Source organism: Alosa pseudoharengus, unplaced genomic scaffold (genome assembly GCF_046254945.1).
Source record: "Alosa pseudoharengus isolate Yale_2024_CS ecotype anadromous, Long Island Sound unplaced genomic scaffold, YU_APseudo_1.1 YU_APseudo_1.1_scf_1, whole genome shotgun sequence".
Lineage (NCBI taxonomy): Eukaryota > Metazoa > Chordata > Actinopteri > Clupeiformes > Clupeidae > Alosa > Alosa pseudoharengus.
In genome coordinates this window covers 23,482,313-23,503,006 of record NW_027468564.1, presented here as the reverse complement: position 1 = coordinate 23,503,006, position 20,694 = coordinate 23,482,313, and positions in this window count along the sequence as shown.

Below are 20,694 nucleotides of genomic sequence, written 5' to 3'. Positions count from 1 at the left end.
TACACAATACACAACATCCCTACCCACCCCCACCCACAGGACAGCAGTTACAAAAGGATACATAGAAAACACAAATAAGCAAATATATAAAAAAATACTAAATAACTAAGTCAATAATAAAAAAAGGGAAGTAACTTGGGTCAGATGGGGCTATGGAGAAGACCTAGTCTGAGACCAAAAATTGCTCAATCCCCCTCTAAGGAGAAGGGAACTCAGATCTTGTGGCAGATAGTCTATGAACGGGGACTGGCAAAACATACCTTCCTTTCCTTTTGCCATAACCATCAATTTTTCATGTGGGAGAATATTAAAGATTTCTTTGTACCATGCGGTAACAGTAGGTGGGTGCACTTTAATCCAGTTTAGTAAGATGCACTTTCGTGCTGCTAGTAAAAGCTTCTCCAGCAGCACATATCTTGCAGGGAGCTGTAACACCTTAGATGGGATCCCAACCAGGGTCTTTTTTAATCTCAATTCCAAGTATTTCACTAATAATTTTGGCAATCTGTGTCCAGTATCTTGAAATAAACTTGCACTCCCAAAAATAATGAAAATAGGTCCCTCTTCAGGGCTCTACACTAACATTTTTTTTCAGGAGCACCAAGCCCAAGTTAAAAAAATTAGGAGCACAGACAAAAATTTGGGCGCACAGTCAGTTCTGTACTTAACTTACACATAACATTATACTGCAGCTAACAGTTAAACATGCCAGTGCACCAATTGCGAATATTAAGAATGACTGACAACATTTAGGCTACAGGAAAAAGGATTTTAAAGATCAGTGCCTACTTTATTTTCAGTCTGTTCTATTTTCCTACATTTTGTTAATGTAAAATAATATAATACATTGCCATATTTGCATTTAGCCTGTTTATTAAGTATCCTGCCAAATGTAGGCTAAATTATTTATTTGTGAATCCATCTATAGCTAATCCAAATATGCCCATGGGGACCTATCTGACAGCATACTGCCTAATACTACTACATTTTCTCTTCCACAAAACCCAACATAGGCTAATCAAGGATATGTTTTATACTTAGTTATGTTTTATAATTAGTTTTTATTTGAAATATCTGCATTGATGGGGGCAGTAGGCAAACGTTAGGCCTACTTTCGTTGTGCACTTCAGCTTGTACTCGGTGCGTGGAAGCCTGGAGTTGTCAGTAGCGTTCTACCTTTGAATAAAATGGGAGTATTACGGGAGGCTACTTTTGTGCCGGTCCGCTACAGCTATATTTTGCATATTGCAGCCAATACATCAACTGGGCTAAAAGGCATGTTAAGTTACCTTTCCTTCTCTCACTGCATTCTCAGAATCTCATCCTGTTCCTCCTATGTCCAATGAATTCGGTAGATAGAAGAACTAATTTCTTCAATCTTTGCATCTTGGCTGGCTAGTCTAACTTTCCGCTTTTTCTGCGCGCTCTTGGATTTGATAGAAGCGACTACTAGCGAGTCACAACGCAAAACTGCTAACGTTGATGGGAGGTGTAGTTTTTATGCTGCATTCAACGTGATTCTGTGGTTTGCACCAGTAATGTTTGTCGATGCTGCGGTGTATTTTGTAGACAAACATTGACATGGTTAGAAGTCATTCGCACCAGTGCGCCTAAATATTTTTTTGCACTCACAAGGCATCATTTTTACTCGCATGTGCGAGTGAAATGGGCGCACTGTAGAGCCCTGCTCTTTCTGAATTGCACTTTGTGAAGGGAGGAGAAAATTCAAATTCAAATTCAAATGTTTATTTGTCACATACATTATACAGGTAGCCTATAAATGCAGTGAAATGCTTGTTCCACTGACTCCAAGACTGTGCAAAGGATATATATATATATATATATATATATATATATATATATATATATATATATATAAAAGGGAGAAGAATAAAGAAAGAAAAGTGCAAAGTGTTTAGGCTATGCTGGTGCTCCTGCTACAATCCTCATTTAGAATCCTGATAGCCTGGGGGTAAAAACTTTTCCGCATTCTCTCCGTGTTGGACTTCAGGCAGCGGTAACGTTTCCCAGACCGTAGGATAGAGAAGAGGCAGTTGTTGGGGTGACTGGGATCCCTGATAATTTTTCTTGTTCTCGACTGACATCTCCTTATGTAAATTTCCTGTAGGTTGGGTAGGGCACTTCTAGTGGTACGTTCAGCTGATCTCACTACTCTCTTCAGAGCTTTACGGTCTAGCTCAGTGCTATTTCCATACCAAGCTGTTATACTCCCAGTGATAACACTTTCAATGGTGGTTCTGTAAAAGTTCTTCAGTAGTTGTTGCGGTAGCTTGAAGTACTTGAGGCGTCTGAGGTGGAAAAGACGCTGATGACCCTTTTTCACCAGTGAATTAATGTGCTTGGTCCAAGTCAGGTCTTCAGTAATATGGACTCCAAGATATTTAAAACTCTCTACCCTTTCCACTTGACAGTCATTGATCATAAGTGGTTGATACATCTTATGCTGATCACGCCTGAAATCTATAAACATCTCCTTGGTCTTCGTAACATTCAGGAGGAGGTTGTTTTCCTGGCACCAGTTAGATAACATGTCTACTTCACTCAAGTAAGCCTGCTCATTGTTCTTTGAAATGAGGCCAACTACTGCTGTGTCATCAGCAAACTTGACAATGATGTTAGAATCATGTACTGCTGTACAATCATATGTGTAGAGGGAATACAACAATGGACTTAAAACACATCCCTGTGGCGCTCCTGTATTGAGAGTAAGGGATGAAGAGATGTGACTACCCACCCGCACGGCCTGGGGTCTACCAGTCAGGAAGTTAAAAATCCATTTACACAGAGATGAATTCAGTCCAAGATCTTCCAACTTAGTGAGTAGTAATACAGGTTTGATTGTATTAAATGCTGAGCTAAAATCTATAAACAGCATTCTCACATAATTCCCTGCCCTGTTATCAAGGTGGGCTAATGCAGTATGCAGTATACAATTGATGGCATCATCAGTAGATCTATTAGTCCGATATGCAAACTGCAAGGGATCTAGATTTAGGGGCAATGATGAGCAGATGTAATTTTTGACCAACCTCTCAAAGCACTTCATGGCTATAGACGTCAGAGCAACTGGACGGTAGTCATTCAGGCCAGCAGGATGTGAATTCTTTGGAACAGGAACAATTGTTGATCTTTTAAAACATGTTGGTACAGTTGACTGAGCCAAAGAGAGGTTGAATATTTCGGTGAATACAGGAGCAAGTTGATCTGCGCAGGTTTTAAATACTCGTCCAGGAATGCCATCTGGACCTGCCGCTTTCCTGGTGTTCACGCTCCTAAATGCTCTCCGCACGTCATGCTCTGAGAGCGTCATGAACGCAGTCTCCACTGGGCCTGGCAGGACTGACGCGCATACAACATGCGCCTGGGTGATGTCCTCCGCGTTTTGGTCAAATCGCGCATAGAATGTGTTGAGTTAATCTGCCAGCGAGGGGTCAGCGTTCACAATGGTGGAAGTTGGTGATTTGTAGTCCGACATCGCCCGTAGCCCTTGCCACATACACCTGGAATCTGACTGTTCAAACTGGGACCGGATCTTTTCCCCATACCGTCTCTTGGCTTCTTTCACCATTCTCCGTAGATTGTATGCGGCAGCTTTGTATTCCTCCATGTTTCCAGATAGAAGTCCTGAGTTATAAGCTGCAGTTCGTTCATTCAGAGCTTCGCGGATGGAGTGGTTTACCCATGGCTTTTGGTTAGGGTATGTCTTCATGATGGCTTTGGGAACAGTGTCATCCACAAGCTTCCCTATGAACCCTACTACTGCTTCTGTAAACTCATCGATGTTCTCTTCAGATCTGAACACATCCCAGTCCACAATGCTCAGCGCATCTTGGAGCATGTTCTCAGACTCCTCTGACCAGAGCGTCACCTCACGCATGGCTGGAGGCTCGCGTTTCAGTTTTTGCTGGTACCTGGGCATGAGGAATATTGCAGCATGATCTGATTTGCCGAAAGGAGGAAGAGACTTAGCTTTGTATCCATCTTTGAACAAAGTGTAGCAGTGATCCAGTGTCCTCTCCCCTCTGGTGTTACATTTGACGTGCTGATAAAAATCCGGCATGACCTTCTTGAGACGGGCCTTATTGAAGTCACCAGCCACAATCACAGCTGCATCCAGGTTGTCATTTTGTTGTTTTCTGAGAGTCCCGGACAACTCCTTCAGTGCTGTATCAGTGTCCGCTTGAGGTGGTATATAGATGGTGGTGACGATGACTGATGTGAACTCCCGGGGAAGGTAAAATGGCCTGCATTTCACAGTGATGAGCTCCAAATCAGGTGAGCAGTATTTTGCTAGTACCTTGACATTCCGGCTATCACACCAGCTGTTGTTCACAAAAATGCATACCCCCCCTCCTCTAGTTTTGCCAGAATCCGTCGTTCTGTCCATACGATGTACAGAGAGAGATTCAGCAGGCTGAATTGCATGGTCCGGCACTGACGGTGTTAACCACGTCTCAGTTAGGCAGAAGATGTTACAGTCACGTATGTCTCTTTGGTATTTCAATCGTGCCCTTATGTCATCCAGCTTATTATCCAGAGATTGGACATTGGCTAATAGGACACTTGGCAACGACGGGCGGTGAGCCCGAGCTCTGAGCCTATTTCGGACTCCGGCCCGCTTTCCGCGATGTTTTCTCCGCTTGCATCTTTTGAAGTTGGTGCGCTCATCGGCATTCCTGAGAATTTCGCTCGGGCAGATTGATTCCGGGGAAAAGTTTTCAAAAAGTCCATTGTTTTCCAGAAAACCAATGTCAATCAGTGCCTGACGACTATACGTTACACGGCCCAGTGCAGTTGGTGTAAATAAAATAAATAAAATAATGGAAAATATTAAATAATAGCACAGTATGGTAGGAGCCCGCAGATAGGCGTCCGAACGCGGCGGCGCCATGGCAACGAACATGATCGATCTATTTTATGCAATATAACTGGAGTGATATGTAACCTATGTAATATCTTATATTGAGTCTCTCTTAGTCTATTGCAGGTAGATGTTGATCTGATGGCATCAATCGCCTCCTTCCAATCATCCTCAATAAATTCAGTGCCTAAATCAATCTCCCGTTTGCGAGAAATGTTGGGTATCATATGTATCACTGGAAAGCAGCTGGGAATAGAAAGCTGAGATAAACTGTTTGATATGTTTACGGTTCTGAAAAAATGTTTCTGGATCATTAAAATGAGAAGTGGAAGGGGGGAAATTTGTAAGGGAGGAAATAAAATGTCTTATCTGCAAGTAGCCAAAGAAGTTTGATTTGGGAATATCAAATACATCCTGTAGGTGCTGAAAGGACATAAGGGTGTTGTCTTTAAACAAGTGGCCAAAAACCATAATTCCCTTATCTCTCCATGTGGTAAAAACAGATGAACTAATACCTGCTGGGAAATCAGGATTTCCTGCCCCCTATCCCAAGGTATTTAGAGATGTCACGCCAGATTTTAATGGTATTATAAATTATGGGGTTGTGTTTAGCCTCAGGGTTAATTTTACTCGCATCACAGGTAGCCAGGCTCCATGGGTGGAGTGGATCGCAAGCCCAGGAGTCAACACAAGCTTTGCCCTCAAAAAAAGATTGTAACCAGGACCAAACGTGGCGGGCATGACAGGCCCAGTTATAAAAAATCAAATTGGGTAATGCTCGACCACCCATATCTGTTGGGAGCTGAAGTATCTTAAACCTCAGCCTGGGTTTTTTGCCTTGTTCTGTAGGCTATTTGTGGCTGGTTACCAGCAAACAATGTTTAATGCATTAACTCAAGACGTCAAACGTTTTCTAAACAATACAAACAGAAAGGATGCAGCAGGCAGCAAATGTAGAAGAGTAATTTCCAGTGGAAGAACAAAATGCTGAATGAAGCCCAAAGATATGAAGGCATATCTGGCAATTTGTTATTTTTTGAAGACGTAAATGGTTGGGCTATATAGTTTGCAAGAAGGAGACATAAAGCGTGAGCATGCCACACTATCCACAGCTGTGGTAGCGGGGGTAGGATGATTACTGTTAGCGTAGGATTTATATAAAATTCTTCAACAGAAGGCCTGGCTTGAATGCAGGCTTGCCCAAAAAAAAGTCCTGTGGTTTGCGCAGCCTACAGTAAGTAGGTCTTAGTGAGTTAGGAGTCCTCTCGACTTCTTTTAAGCTGTTTCAGAGATGGAAAGTTGCATTCGTTGGGGGCAGGGCCGGATTAACAATTCATAGACCCTTGGGAACAAATGTCTGATGGCAGTGCCGGTTCAGACCTCCATGGGGCCCTAAGCAAAATCCTGCTAAGGGGCCCTCCTACCTGAACTCTGAGCGTGAAAATGTAACCATTTTTTTACAGTATCGTCTGACACCTCAGTGCTCCCAATACAATCATCCCACCCCATTTTGGACGTCTATGGAAGTTACCAAATATAGTGTTTTTCCCTATAAAGGACTAGGAGAAAGAAACATAATTGTGTGTGAATCACCTTCACACATCAATAAATGCCCAGTTTCAGTGTCTGGGCTGTTTGCTTTTGATGCTTGCTGTACATATCCCCTTGCAAAAAATAACTGCAGTTTTTTCAAGTACAGTTCAGTTATACCACAGTAGGCTACAGTGCAGTATAGTATTTTCATGTCCAAAATACTGCATTTCTGTAGTAAAGTACAGTACTATGCAGTACAATGCAGTTTTTTGTGTCTAAATACTGCATTCCCTGCATAAGAACAGCAAATATTTTCTCCAAAACTGCGGTTTTCATACTCAGAAATCTGCTGTTTGCCACTTGAAGTAATGCAGGTTTTTTTTGTAAGGGTCTGGTTGTGCTAGTAGCCTACTGGCTGACTGTTCTTCACCTGTGTGTCTGTAGTAGGCTACTTGCCAAAGACATAGGCTATGAACTGGCTCCCCTGATTCTCTTATTATTTCAATATTTTTTTCAAACGTAGACTATTTTAAACAATCATTTTAATACTTCATATAGGCCTAATTTACGATGTGCATCTATTGTCCATGCAGCACAGCGAATCAAAGTTAATACATTAGGCTAGGCCTACTTTCCATTTTGCATACGTTCAGTTGTAGGCTATAAAGCTTGCCTGAAACATTGTAAAACAATTAGTTATTTTAAAAATGTATGGGAAGAGTGAAATCAACTATTAGTTACGACGGATCATCGCATGTTTCTGCTGAAAAAACTGCTAGTTTCATCCCGACCTGCACGTTATGAACGCATTTAAAGATGCGGTCTTTTTTTTTTTTAAATGTAGCCAGTCGCCCGCATTCAAACAAACGGAATATGCGATTATATTTCACAACTTTGCGAAGTACTGTGACTGGGAAAGGCTGGCAAGCAAGCCGCAGACAAATCAGGGGATTCACTTCCCTGTTAGGTAGGCCTATGCTAGACCAGCAACACGCGCTGGAGAGACGCATGTTGACATCAAACCATAGAACGAACGCAAGTTTACCCGACTGCTGTTCCCGCTGTCATTCTCATGGCATTTCTTCCGTTTTTCATGCCCTGAATGGTAATTCGGTTTCATGTTCATCTTCTTAATGTATGAGGCACTGTCGCTATAACTGTATAGGGCCTACTAACTTGCCTGTCACTAGCTTGACTCAAGAGGAGACGGGGGAGGGGGCCTTCATTAACTTGCGGGGCCCTACGCAACTTGCGTAGTGTGCGTATAGGGAGAACCGGCCCTGTCTGATGGCCCCCCCTGCCCCCCAGCCAACGTGTCAGTTAATAGGCCTATATCGTGAAGATTTTTATTGCCATTTAAGGCACGAGCGCATCTATGAGGCCAAGCCTCACCAAGTAGCCTATTTGTTTACAACTAACATTACATTTAATTAAACTGCTTATAGGCTATGCCGACATTTTGAATATCAGTGTCAGGTGAATTAGGAAATGTTCTCAAAGTAGCCTTATGGCTGAAAGCTGCTTGGGATCCCCCCTGTCAAGCAATAACCATACAAAAAGTTAAAAACGGATGACATGATGCGCGTCACTGACATAATGCGAAAATAATATAGCCTAGATATTCCAATATATTTGAATACATGTGTTTATTTTAGAGGGGATTTTCGAACGTCATTTTTGAGCAATTTTGACAGCCCTAGTCCACTGTAGGCTACGCCAATCGTCTATTAACACCTTCCACCGAACCCCGGTGAGTGGGGGTCGCTATAATGTGTGTGAAATAGCACCATTGAGTAGCCTATGCGAAATAGCCTTAAAATCGTTCCGGTGTTATGTGCCTTCTGGTTTCTCCACCTACTGGTTTCCTTGCGCGTGCATGCGCCGCAGCAGTTGTCAGACATTCACAAACAAGTTGTTTTAGGCGGTTTGAAGTCGCTTTTCATACGCCATGAGCGCTCGGCTACATTACAGCCACTCGGACAAAAGACATGTAAAAAAATATATGTTTTGAAAACTAGCATTAAACTGGATTCGATCCCGCAAAAGCAACACACGCGTGACTCTCTCCAGCCTGATTCCCTACTCTTTGAGCCAACTAATATGTTACACGATACAATTAACTATTGTAGGCTACCATCAATTAATAACATAGGCAACACCCAGGTAACATGTTGTCCAGGCTATCTGAAACAAGTGGTTGCCCTTCATCTACAACAACTGGTTATCTTGGGCTGCTACAGTCGTCAGTGCACTGTGCACAGTAGGCCTATGCTACTCTTTGTGGTTGATCAACTAAAAATAAAAGATGTATTTGGTGATGATGTTATTGTAGGCCTAGTAGACCTAAATTCTGAGAAATTAAATGGTACGAGAACCCAGCTAGCACAGTTACGTTGCCAGTACGTTGCTGCAATGTAACTGAATGACCCAAAATACATTGACACAACGTCGTATCCAACGTTGCCACAACATGCAAAGTGAAAGGTGAGAATTCGTAACCGCAACGTCACTCCCCAACGTTGCCAATCCGTAACTGCAACATTAAGTTACGTTGCAGCAACGTGGAATTGAAAGGTGCCGTTTCGTAACCGTAACGTAAGTTACTGACGCCACCAGTCCTGTTCAGCAACGTTGCCACAACATGCAAAGTGAAAGGTGACAATTTGTAACCGCAACGTAACTCCCCAACGTCGCCATTCCGTAACCGCAACATCAGGTGACGTTGCAGCAACGTGGAGTTGAAAGTTGCCGTTCCGTAACCGTAACGTAAGTTACCGACGCCACCAGTCCTGTTTAGCAACGTTGCCACAACATGCAAAGTGAAAGGTGACAATTCGTAACCGCAACGTAACTCCCCAACGTCGCCACTCCGTAACCGCAACATCAGGTGACGTTGCAGCAACGTGGAGTTGAAAGTTGCCGTTCCGTAACCGTAACGTAAGTTACCGACGCCACCAGTCCTGTTTAGCAACGTTGCCACAACATGCAAAGTGAAAGGTGACAATTCGTAACCGCAACGTAACTCCCCAACGTTGCCAATCCGTATCTGCAACATCAGGTTACGTTGTAGCAACATGGAATTGAAAGGTGCCGTTTCGTAACCGTAACGTAAGTTACCGACGTCGCCAGTCCTTAACAACAACTTCAGGCAACATTGCGGCAACGTCGCAAGTGGAAGGTTTCATTACGTAACCGCAACGTAACTTGCCAATCCGTAACCGCAACAATAATAAAATTATAGTATGTGCCTTACATGACAACTACCCTTCTTACAGCACTTGTACATAGGCCAATTAATACCTGTAGGCACAGCGAATGCTTTGATCCAGGTGATATTACTGTTACTGTGGGAGAGAGACAACCTATGTAACATCAGATCACATCTTCATGGTTATCCATTTTGCTATTAATTACATACAGTCTATGTATGAACTTACCTTATGTGTGTAGCTGATTTTCAACCATTCAGGCTTATGTCCTCCAACAAGATACATGATGGATTTGTCAGCTGGACTTTTATACTGGGTTAGAACTAGTAGTTTCACGTCCACGGTTTCTTTTTTTTTAAATAAACTATTCAATTTATTGTTCAAAACATCAGTTAGAGTTGAGCCTAAGCTAAACTGTTTCAACCATATTGTTTCAAAATCAATAACAATAATAGCCTATAAACGAGGCAACTTACTTGCAATGCATGCTGGGAAGCAAACCTCAACATGAAATAAGAGACACCTTAGGCTACATTAGTTCCCCCCTCATTATGAAATACTTTTTACAGTTTTTCACCGTTCTTCTCAGTTGCTAAAACACTAAAACCCATTGGCTGAAGAAAGTTCTCAGTTGCCTGAACTCATTTAGCTAATTGTTCAGTCTGTTGTCAATACCTTAAACCATTTCACATGGTAAAACACAATTTGCAGATCCCACTTACACTTTTCAGCAAAACTCTAAACACATTCGCATTCTCAAAACACATTCTGAACTCTAATGCACATGTCATCCATACTGGTAAACACAAGTGACAACAATTACAGTTTTTTTGAATTGCTAAAACACAATTTCTGAAACCTTGCTCCATTTTCTTAAAGCATTAAACACAAAACCCTATTTACAAGCACTATTTACAAAACCTCTGACTCCTCTTGCAAAATCAAACTTTCGCCTCAAAACAGGAAACATCAAGTAGAAATTACTACTTTGCTTTGCTCTTTGCATTTTTTTTGTTCTTCCTCCTCCTTGTACCTCTATTTTTACAGTATCCTGCATCTCACAAACTTGTCCTTTGATTCTTGTTCTTTGTTGATATGAACTTGCACCAGTCAAAATCTATTGAGCAGTCAGTACTGTAAACAAATGGATAGCACAATGTTCAGGGCCATACGAATTGTTTACAGTATTGTACAGTATACAGCCTACAATGCACTGTAGTACAGTGTCCAATAAAAATCCTCTTTCTTGCCATCCTCCCCTTCCTCCTCATCCCCCACTTTGCATATGCACTCGTCTTCTTACATAGTTTCTTCTATCCATTTTCATTCCCACCTTCAACAACCTGTTTGCTCTCTGAACTGGCGTATATTGGTTTTGTCACATCATTTGAAACAAGTGAAATCAATTTTCAGTGCTTGTGTTTAATCGATGACATGTGTATGTCTATTTGTATTTCATTTTTGCCACTTGTGTTTACCAGTATGGATACAGTACATAAGCATTAGTGCAGAATGTGTTTTGAGAATGAGTGTTTAAAGTTTTTCTAAAAATTGTGTTTTACCATGTGAAATGGTTTAAGGTATTGACAACAGACTGAATAATTAGCTTAATGAGTTCAAGCAACTGAGAACTTTCTTCAGCCAATGGGTTTTAGTGTTTTAGCAACTGAGAAAAACTGTAAGTACTCATATATTTTAGATGTTACATGTACTGTACATATACTGTATTGTATCACCACATATGTATTGTGCATACATTGTATGTGCATGGTCTCATATATGTACATATATTGTGCATATACATATATCTTTACAAATATTACCAATACATTTCCCCATATACATCTGAATACATTATGGTGGATATTTCTAACTAATTTGGGGCAGTCATGGCCTACTGGTCAGGACTTGAAACCGAAGGGTTGCTGGTTCGATCCCCGACCAATAGGTAAAATGCTGACCTGATCATGATGTGGCACCATTCTTCATGGTAGCAAATGGCAACATCATCAGCTGACCAGTTCACAATGTTGTGGCAACATCACTCACAATACTATGGCAATGTCATCGGCTGACGTCGCGGGGACGGTTCCCATGGCACCAAATGGCAACGTCATCAGTTGACCCGTTTACAACATTGTGGCAACATCACTCCAAATACTACATGGCAACATCATCGGCTGACGTCGCCGGTACATTTCCCACAGCACCAAATGGCAACGTCATCGGCTGACCTAATCACGATGTTGTGGCAACATCACTCCAAATACTACATGGCAACATCATCGGCTGACGTCACCGGTACATTTCCCACAGCACCAAATGGCAACGTCATCGGCTGACCTAATCACGATGTTGTGGCAACATCACTCCAAATACTACATGGCAACATCATCGGCTGACGTCGCCGGTACATTTCCCACAGCACCAAATGGCAACGTCATCGGCTGACCTAATCACGATGTTGTGGTAACATCAATCCAAATACTACATGGCAACATCATCGGCTGACGTTGCCGGTACATTTCCCACAGCACCAAATGGCAACGTCATCGGCTGACCTAATCACGATGTTGTGGTAACATCAATCCAAATACTACATGGCAACATCATCGGCTGACGTCGCCGGTACATTTCCCACAGCACCAAATGGCAACGTCATCGGCTGACCTAATCACAATGTTGTGGCAACATCACTCCAAATACTACATGGCAACATCATCGGCTGACGTCACCGGTACATTTCCCACAGCACCAAATGGCAACGTCATCGGCTGACCTAATCACGATGTTGTGGCAACATCACTCCAAATACTACATGGCAACATCATCGGCTGACGTCGCGGGGACGTATCCCACGGCACCAAATGTCAACATCATCAGCTGACCCGTTTACAACGTTGTGGCAACATCACTCCAAATACTACATGTCAACATCATTGGCTGACGTCGCGGGGACATTTCCTGATACTAAATGGCAACGTCATCAGCTGACCTGATCATGATGTTGTGGCAACATCACTCACAATACTACATGGCAACATCATCGGCTGACGTCGCGGGGACGTATCCCACGGCACCAAATGTCAACATCATCAGCTGACCCGTTTACAACGTTGTGGCAACATCACTCCAAATACTACATGTCAACGTCATTGGCTGACGTCGCGGGGACATTTCCTGATACTAAATGGCAACGTCATCAGCTGACCTGATCATGATGTTGTGGCAACATCACTCACAATACTACATGGCAACGTCATTGGCAGACGTCGCGGAAACGTTTCCCACGGCACCAAATGGCAATGTCACCAGCTGACCTAATCACAATGTTGTGGCACCGTTCTTAACGGTACCAAATTGCAACATCATCAGCTGACCAGGTCACAACGTCGCTGCAATGTCACTAATGGTACCAAGTGACAACATTGTCTTGCAAAGTAGCGGTGACGTTGCAACAACGTAGCCAGAAGGTAATGTCGCTGTGACCAAATGACAACTTTATGGCGACGTTGCTGCAACGTCATGTGTTAGCTGGGAAACGATCTACATAGCGCACCAGACCACGATATCTTCAAGGGCTGAATGAAGGGAGTTTGCAAAAATTAGCGTATTTTTCAAGTCAATAAACATTCTTAATTTTCGAATGTCTTTGTCAGGGAACATGACTTTTTAAAACCATAGGCCTGGTTGTCGCTCAGACAAGGAGTTATAAGATAAAGGCAATACCATTTGTGTCACCTAATGCAGTTCAGTGAATTAGCAAGATACCATCAGAAGCCAACAATCATAAAGCACCTGTGTGCGCGCTCTCTCTCCCCTGCGCATGAAGCTGTCTGCGTGTTGTAGGCTAGATTTGCGTGAGTTCTTTCTATCTGCTTTACCTTTGTGAGTTGCGACCACCTAGGCTATGTTATAGACGTTCTATGAGGTACCAGTGTTTAGCTGTGTCACAAAACAATAAGCTTTATCAGACTACTTTTGATGTTATAAATGATATTCAGGGCTGAAGACCCGACAAAGCCTTGCGTAAATTCTTCAGGTGGGAAGTGTCAGGAATTTTCATACGAGAGACGCTCTCATTGGTGGTTAGTATATGGAGTAGGGGATTGACAGCAACATAGCCAATCACATTATGAGAGATGCTGAATTTAACATTAACTGCGATGTTTGATTTTAAATTAATGTAAATTTAGCCGGGACTGTAAGCTGGCACACGTGGGTGCTTGATGTTTTCCGTGGGTGCTCGAGCGTCGGAGCACCCACGGTATCGCCGCCTATGACAAGCGTATCATGCATCCATTACAAACAAACATGCAATGTGAACGTCTGGGATTGGGGAGAGCACTAAATGCTCTACTGAATAAGCACAAAGTCAAGCTTTTAAATGAAAAACACACTTTAATAATCAAAAAAATAAACGCTAATGAAGTAAACTTCTGACCATCAAAAATCGTTTATCGCCTGTAACTCCGTGATAACAGGACGTAACAGGAAGGCATTTGGCTGAGCAACGGAGCTTAATATGCTCTATATTTTGTCCAAATGATGTCTGTCTATCATCGTTGCACTCGGAGAAAACCAGAATGTTTAATTTGTCCTGCGTTTCTTCTACGGCTGCAAACGGGATTCACTCGCAGTTAACCAAATATTTCTTTATTAGGGCAGGGCAGGCATATTTCTGGCTATTAAATTATTTCTAAACCAGTCTGTTAAAGTCTGTAGTGAAGTCTGTGTAGGGTTTTCCAGGCGCCATTTCTTTTTACGAGACACCCTGCTCACTTGAGACATCTGCCGGTTGTTTGGGTTGTTGCAGTGTCGTTGCAGCGTCACTGGAAAAATACAAATTAAAGTCGTGTGATACCGCGCGCGGACCGCGAGGGAAGCTGGCCAAGTCGAAGCACTACGTAGTTTGCGTCCATTTTAAGAAGTCTCCCCCCAGCCCAAATCTCTCCATAATGTCAAACAAATAGAGCCATTCGACTCTGTCGAAGGCCTTTTCAGCATCAAGGGAGACAGTTAGAGCTTTCAGTTTGTACTGTAATGTAGATTGTACAATATTCAAAAGCCTCCTAACATTGCTGGAAGAGTAGCGTCCATGAATAAATCCTGTTTGGTCTGGGTTTATAAGAATTGGAAGCAGGTTGTCAAGGCGTTATATATATCAACAGATATCCGACTGATTGGCCTGTAAGATCCGCAAACATCAGGGGGCTTGCCTTTCTTCAGAATAACAGAGATGTGTGCAAGGTTTAAGGTAGGAGGGAGACAACCCTTATCAAAGCAGTCTAAGTACATATTTGTTAGGGGGCCCACTAGAATTTTGCTGAAAGTTTGATAAAAATCTGGAATTGAGTCTCAAGTTCAATTACTGTCTCTTTAAAGCCTCCTTTTTCTGTGCTGAAGTGTAAGATATAATGGCACCACGTATGTAGGCTTTAGCAGATTCCCACAAGATAGAGGGATTTATGTCAGGAGTAGTATTTTCAGCAAAAAAAAAAATCACATTGTATGGTAATAAAGTCGACAAAACGCTGGCTGTTAAGCAGCACTGGAGACAATCGCCAGTGTCGACATGAGGGGTCCCTATAAGGTGGAGAGATGGTTATGGCTACAGGGGAGTGGTCAGACAAAGACTGAATGCCAATTGTACAATCCTCTGCTCTGTTTAAAACCTCCCTTGATGAGAGAAAATAATCAATTCTGGAGGGAACTTGATGAGGGATTGAGCTGAGTTAGAATGATTTGTTTCATTCATGCTGAGGAAATAATGAAAGGTTGCAGTGTTTCCTCTATGTTTATTTTAGCATGGCGGCCCGCCACGGTTTAAATTAATACCGCCACGGTATCAGAATCAGGGCAGACGCACAATGTAGTTGCAGTTGCTTTTTAAATAATCCTGCTGACGTAACCTCCCCTGCTGGCTGCCGCTCACATTGCAATTTAACAATAAGTAGCCTAAAACTAGTCAGAGGTTATTATGGCCCATCCAGTTTCACTTCACATATTATATATTGAATGGATGTAGCCTATTTAAACATGAACTTTTTTCAACATTTAGAATCTAGAGGAAACACTGGGTTGTAATGATTTTGTTTTCTATCTTCCATTACCAGATTGAAGATACACAGACCTCCATCTCCAGTGGTCAGCTGTGCGTCTATGCAGAGTGAGGAATCCCTGAGTGGTCTTGCCAACTTCAGCAGTGAACCCCCACATTCTGAACCCAAGTGAGTGAGAGTGTGTGTGTGTAAACCAGTGGCGAGGCTACAGAAGGGCATGGGTGGGCCAATGCCAGCCAGATTGACAAGTGGCCCAGCCCATCACAAGTGTTTTAACATGACTTTAAAATGAGGAAAGAATAGCAGGAAATCACCACCCTCTGAACCCAAGTGAGTGAGTGAGAGTTTAAACCAGTGCTGAGGTTACATAAGCAGAGGGTCAGGATTTGACGGGTTGGCTTCAGCCAATTAGCATGGCATTTGGCCACTGACATTTTTAAAAACATGGCGTTCCATGGTTGCAACTTCCAGCACCAGTTTTTACATGCTGATTGATAGATGACAGCTCATGCACGAGTTTAGTGTTTAGGCACGGGTGTCCTTACGTGTCCATGTTTGTAAAGCATTTCTGGCAGACGACAAATAAAATGACTGGCTTCTTGGATTGAGATACAGATTCTTGGCTTACTTCCTGCATGATTTAGGCTTTGTGGTAAATAAAAGAGAAAGGTACATTTGAATAATAATAATAATAATACATTTTATTTAAAGGCGCCTTTCTTGGCACTCAAGGACACCGTACATACAAATATAAAATATTTAAAAAAAACAAGCAAGAAAAGACAAAAACAGAAACAAAACAAACAAACAAAATAACATAATATGGAATAAGCAATTTTAAAAAGATGTGTTTTGAGTTGTGATTTGAAATGGGGGAATGAATCAATGTTTCTGAGTTGGGGTGGTAGTGAATTCCAGAGACGGGGAGCAGAGCGGCTGAATGCTCTGCTCCCCATGGTGGTAAGACGGGCAGTGGGGACAGACAGGTGTATGGAGGAAGAGGATCTTAGAGAGCGGGAGGGAGTGGGAATATGGAGGAGATCAGACAAATATGGAGAGGCGAGGTTGTGAATGGTCTTGAAAGTAAACAGGAGGACTTTAAATTGGATGCGGAACTGAACCGGGAGCCAGTGGAGCTGATGGAGGACGGGAGTGATGTGGTGAATGGAGGGGGTTCGAGTTATGATGCGGGCAGCTGAACTAGTTGAAGTTGGACTAGTTGAAGTTTATGGAGGGATTTGTGGGGGAGGCCGAAAAGGAGAGAGTTGCAGTAATAAAGACGGGAAGTGACGAGACTGTGGACAAGAATGGCAGCAGTGTGGGGGGTTAGGGAGGGGCGGAGGCGATTGATATTACGTAGGTGGAAGTAAGCAGACCGAGTGATATTATTGATGTGGGATTGAAAGGATAGTGTGCCGTCAAGGATGACACCCAGACTCTTAACCTGAGGGGAGGGTGAAACAGTGGAGTTATCAATAGAAAGAGAAAAGCTGTCGGTTTTGGATAGAGTGGACTTAGTACCAATGAGGAGGACCTCGGTTTTGTTACTTTTTAGTTTAAGGAAGTTTTGGGTGAACCAGGTTTTTATTTCAGAGATGCAATCAGTAAGGGAGGTGGGTGGGAGAGTGGACGAAGGTTTGCTGGAGAGGTAGAGCTGGGTGTCATCTGCATAACAGTGGAAATTAATGTTGAATTTGCAAAAGATATTGCCGAGGGGAAGGAGGTAGATGATGAAGAGTAGGGGCCCCAGGACAGAGCTCTGGGGCACACCTGAAGTGATGGAGGAAATCTTACCATTATTAGGCCTACTATTTGCGTTATTTGTGGGTTGGCAAGGTAACTGACTGTGACAATACATTTGATCAGATGTGTAGCAATGACCTAAATCCAATTATAGCCTACTCACTGTGTCACTATTTGAAAACGCTTGTAGCCTACCTGTAGTCAATGACAACATAGCTTTGGGATCATGTAGACATAACCTATTCCCATGTTTTAAAACAAAATACATTTTTATTAGTTTGCTTTCCTGCAATATTGATATGATTAGGTTATTTATTGATTAAATTGCTCAGGGTGCAAGTCCAGGCAGAAGCCAAATATCCAACAACCCTGTCTGTCCCCTTTAGCCTAGATAGCAAAGGAAAGTTTCTGATAGTGACAGCAGTTGCAGACTCTTGAAATGCCTGGATGCTCGAACCACAATATGCCTAGGGGTGTGTGCTTCTATCTGCAATTATACTTATCTTCGTCTGCCTGATAATGTAGGTTTTCACACTGGGTGCAGCAAAAATCCTATGCACACGTTTCTTACGTCCCATGTCTACTTAATTATAGTCATTTTCATCGGATAGCCTACATATTGTGCACTTAATAGCCTAATACAGCCAGTGCAAAGCATTTAGGGATTATCATCATGTGTAGCCTAAAGTGAATCCTTACTCAATATTGATTCGCCATTTTTATTATATTATCACATATGAACATCACATTATATAATTTCAAGACAAGTGCGAAACGTCTACACCACCATCCCTAAAATGTTATCCCAACCAATGAAATGCATTTGCACCTATTACGAGGGTAGGTGAAGCGCGTTCCCGAACAACTTATTTTCCTCTGAGAGAATATACAATCAGCATCAACGACACCGTACCGGAAATGAGCTCCGGTCAATTTCAAACAATTTTAGCTGAAGTAGCTAGCTTAGTATGGGCCATTGAAATGAATGGGGGCGGGTCCCTCTCCCTTGTTATATATAATACCTCCAGTGTTTCTCCTAGAAATTTTTCCAGCAGCGGAGCTGTTAGTCGTAGGAAGCTAAGAAAATCTATCTTGGATTATAGGAGATAAGAAATACTGAAGGTAGGGGCGAGCTACCTCGCTGGCGTGTTTAATGTGGTTCCTTGGTTAAAATATAATGTAGGCTACGTTTTTTGTACAAAATTGCTTCTGCTAATAAACATAAACACAAACGTGATTTCCTGTGAAATCCCTGACTGCGCCTTCAACGTTAGTCTTAATTGTTGACATCAAACTTGGAGAGGAACTAACGGCAGCTGTTCCTGAAGCTCACTTGCGTGTTTTTTTTTAATTAGGCAATTTTTTATTTTTTTTTCAATCCTAGGAGCAATGCTGTGCCGCTGCAGAATAGATAATAGGGAACACACTGACCTCCATGTACATAAGGGCCTGGGTGGGCCAGTGCCAGCCAGGTTGACAGGTGGCCCAACCAATCAAAAGTGTTTCAACATGAGTTTAAAATGAGGGAAGAATATTGTTACATACAATGACAATACAAATAGACAAAATACAGTGTGTAAAGGATAAGGAATAGAACGCAGGTCATTATTGGGAAAATAAGTCCCGACAGGGCGCAGCGAAGCGGCGGTCATATAGGTTTAGTCAGATTTTTTTTTTTCTTTTTTTTTTTCTTTTTCGCATGCCCAAATTTCCGTCAAGGATTCCCGGGACACTGAAAGACCGGGGTACACGAATCTTGGTGGGCATGTAACCCCACATGGCTAGCATGGAACCATCATTTTTCGTTTTGATCTGTAGCCCCCCCGCTGGACTGGACCCCCCGAAAGGAGGGTAGGGCAGACACAGTTTTCTGTGAATATCTCGAGAACCGTAGTGTTTAGGAGGACCATTTTTTTTTGTATGTTGATCTCAAGGGGCATGTCAACCCATTCCATAACCACTCATTTCATGTATAGCGCCACCTAGTTAAACACAAAAAAGTAAAAATAAGGTGTTGTAATCCCAGGTATCTGTGACCTAACATAGTCAAAACTGCACGAAATTGGAAGTGTAGGATCATTATGACACCCTCCGAATGCATGCCAAGTTTTGTGTACTTTCGTTCATGGGGGGCCTTACAATAAAATAATGTATGTGTACATTTAGTGACGTACACCAACAAGGATTCCCGGGACACTGAAAGACCGGGGTACACAAAACTTGGTGGGCATGTAACCCCACATGGATAGCATGGAACCGTCGTTTTTCGTTTTGATCTGTAGCCCCCCCGCTGGACTGGACCCCCCGAAAGGAGGGTAGGGCAGACACAGTTCTCTGTGAATATCTTGAGAACTGTAGGGACTAGGATGACCATTTTTTTCCATATGTTTGCCTCCAGGGGTCATGTTAATCCATTTCATGTGCACACATGTGCAGATACACACACACATATACATTCACAGTAATCATACGTATGACACATACTCACACAGTAGACATATGTACGCTTGCATGCACAGGCACATACGCAGGCACACACACAAGCACGCATATACACACACACACACACACACACACACACACACACACACACACACTCACACACATAACATAAACATGTACATGCACACATGCACACAATTCAAGAATTTCTCAGAATTATGAACAGGCAAGATGGGGGTGGGGTTGTATAAAATGTATTTTACATGTGAAATCTATGAACTAATCATGTTTTGGTACTTGTTGTCTAGCAGATACCAGTGCGAATTGAGTGTGCATATAATGCAATTCAGTGAGACAGTTAGAATCATATATGCCTTTCAGCGTGACTTATTTTTGTGGAAAAACATGTTAAACTCTTAACAGCTCTTCCATGTAGGCTACTGTGCTTTATTTTTACTTTTTGAAACAATGTATATGTATATATATATATATATATATATATATATATATATATATATATATATCTCCTCTGGTATGTCGTGTGCCTCAGCATATCGTACAAATAATCATGGTGGGCCGCCATGGCCAAAAATGCCAGGGCCATTTTTTGGTCCCAGTCCAGCCCTGGTGGCTTCCATGGGCAAAAACTCATAAAATTTGGCACACACAACAGGTGTCCAATAAAGCGGTCATGGACAAAGGCTTGTATCCCGGTGTGGCCTATGGACTATGCGCTCCCTTATGTCACTTAGTCTCGTGGTTGCCATTTCTTCTAGACGATTGATCTGATTTTGTTTTATATGTTGTAATATGCTGAAATGGT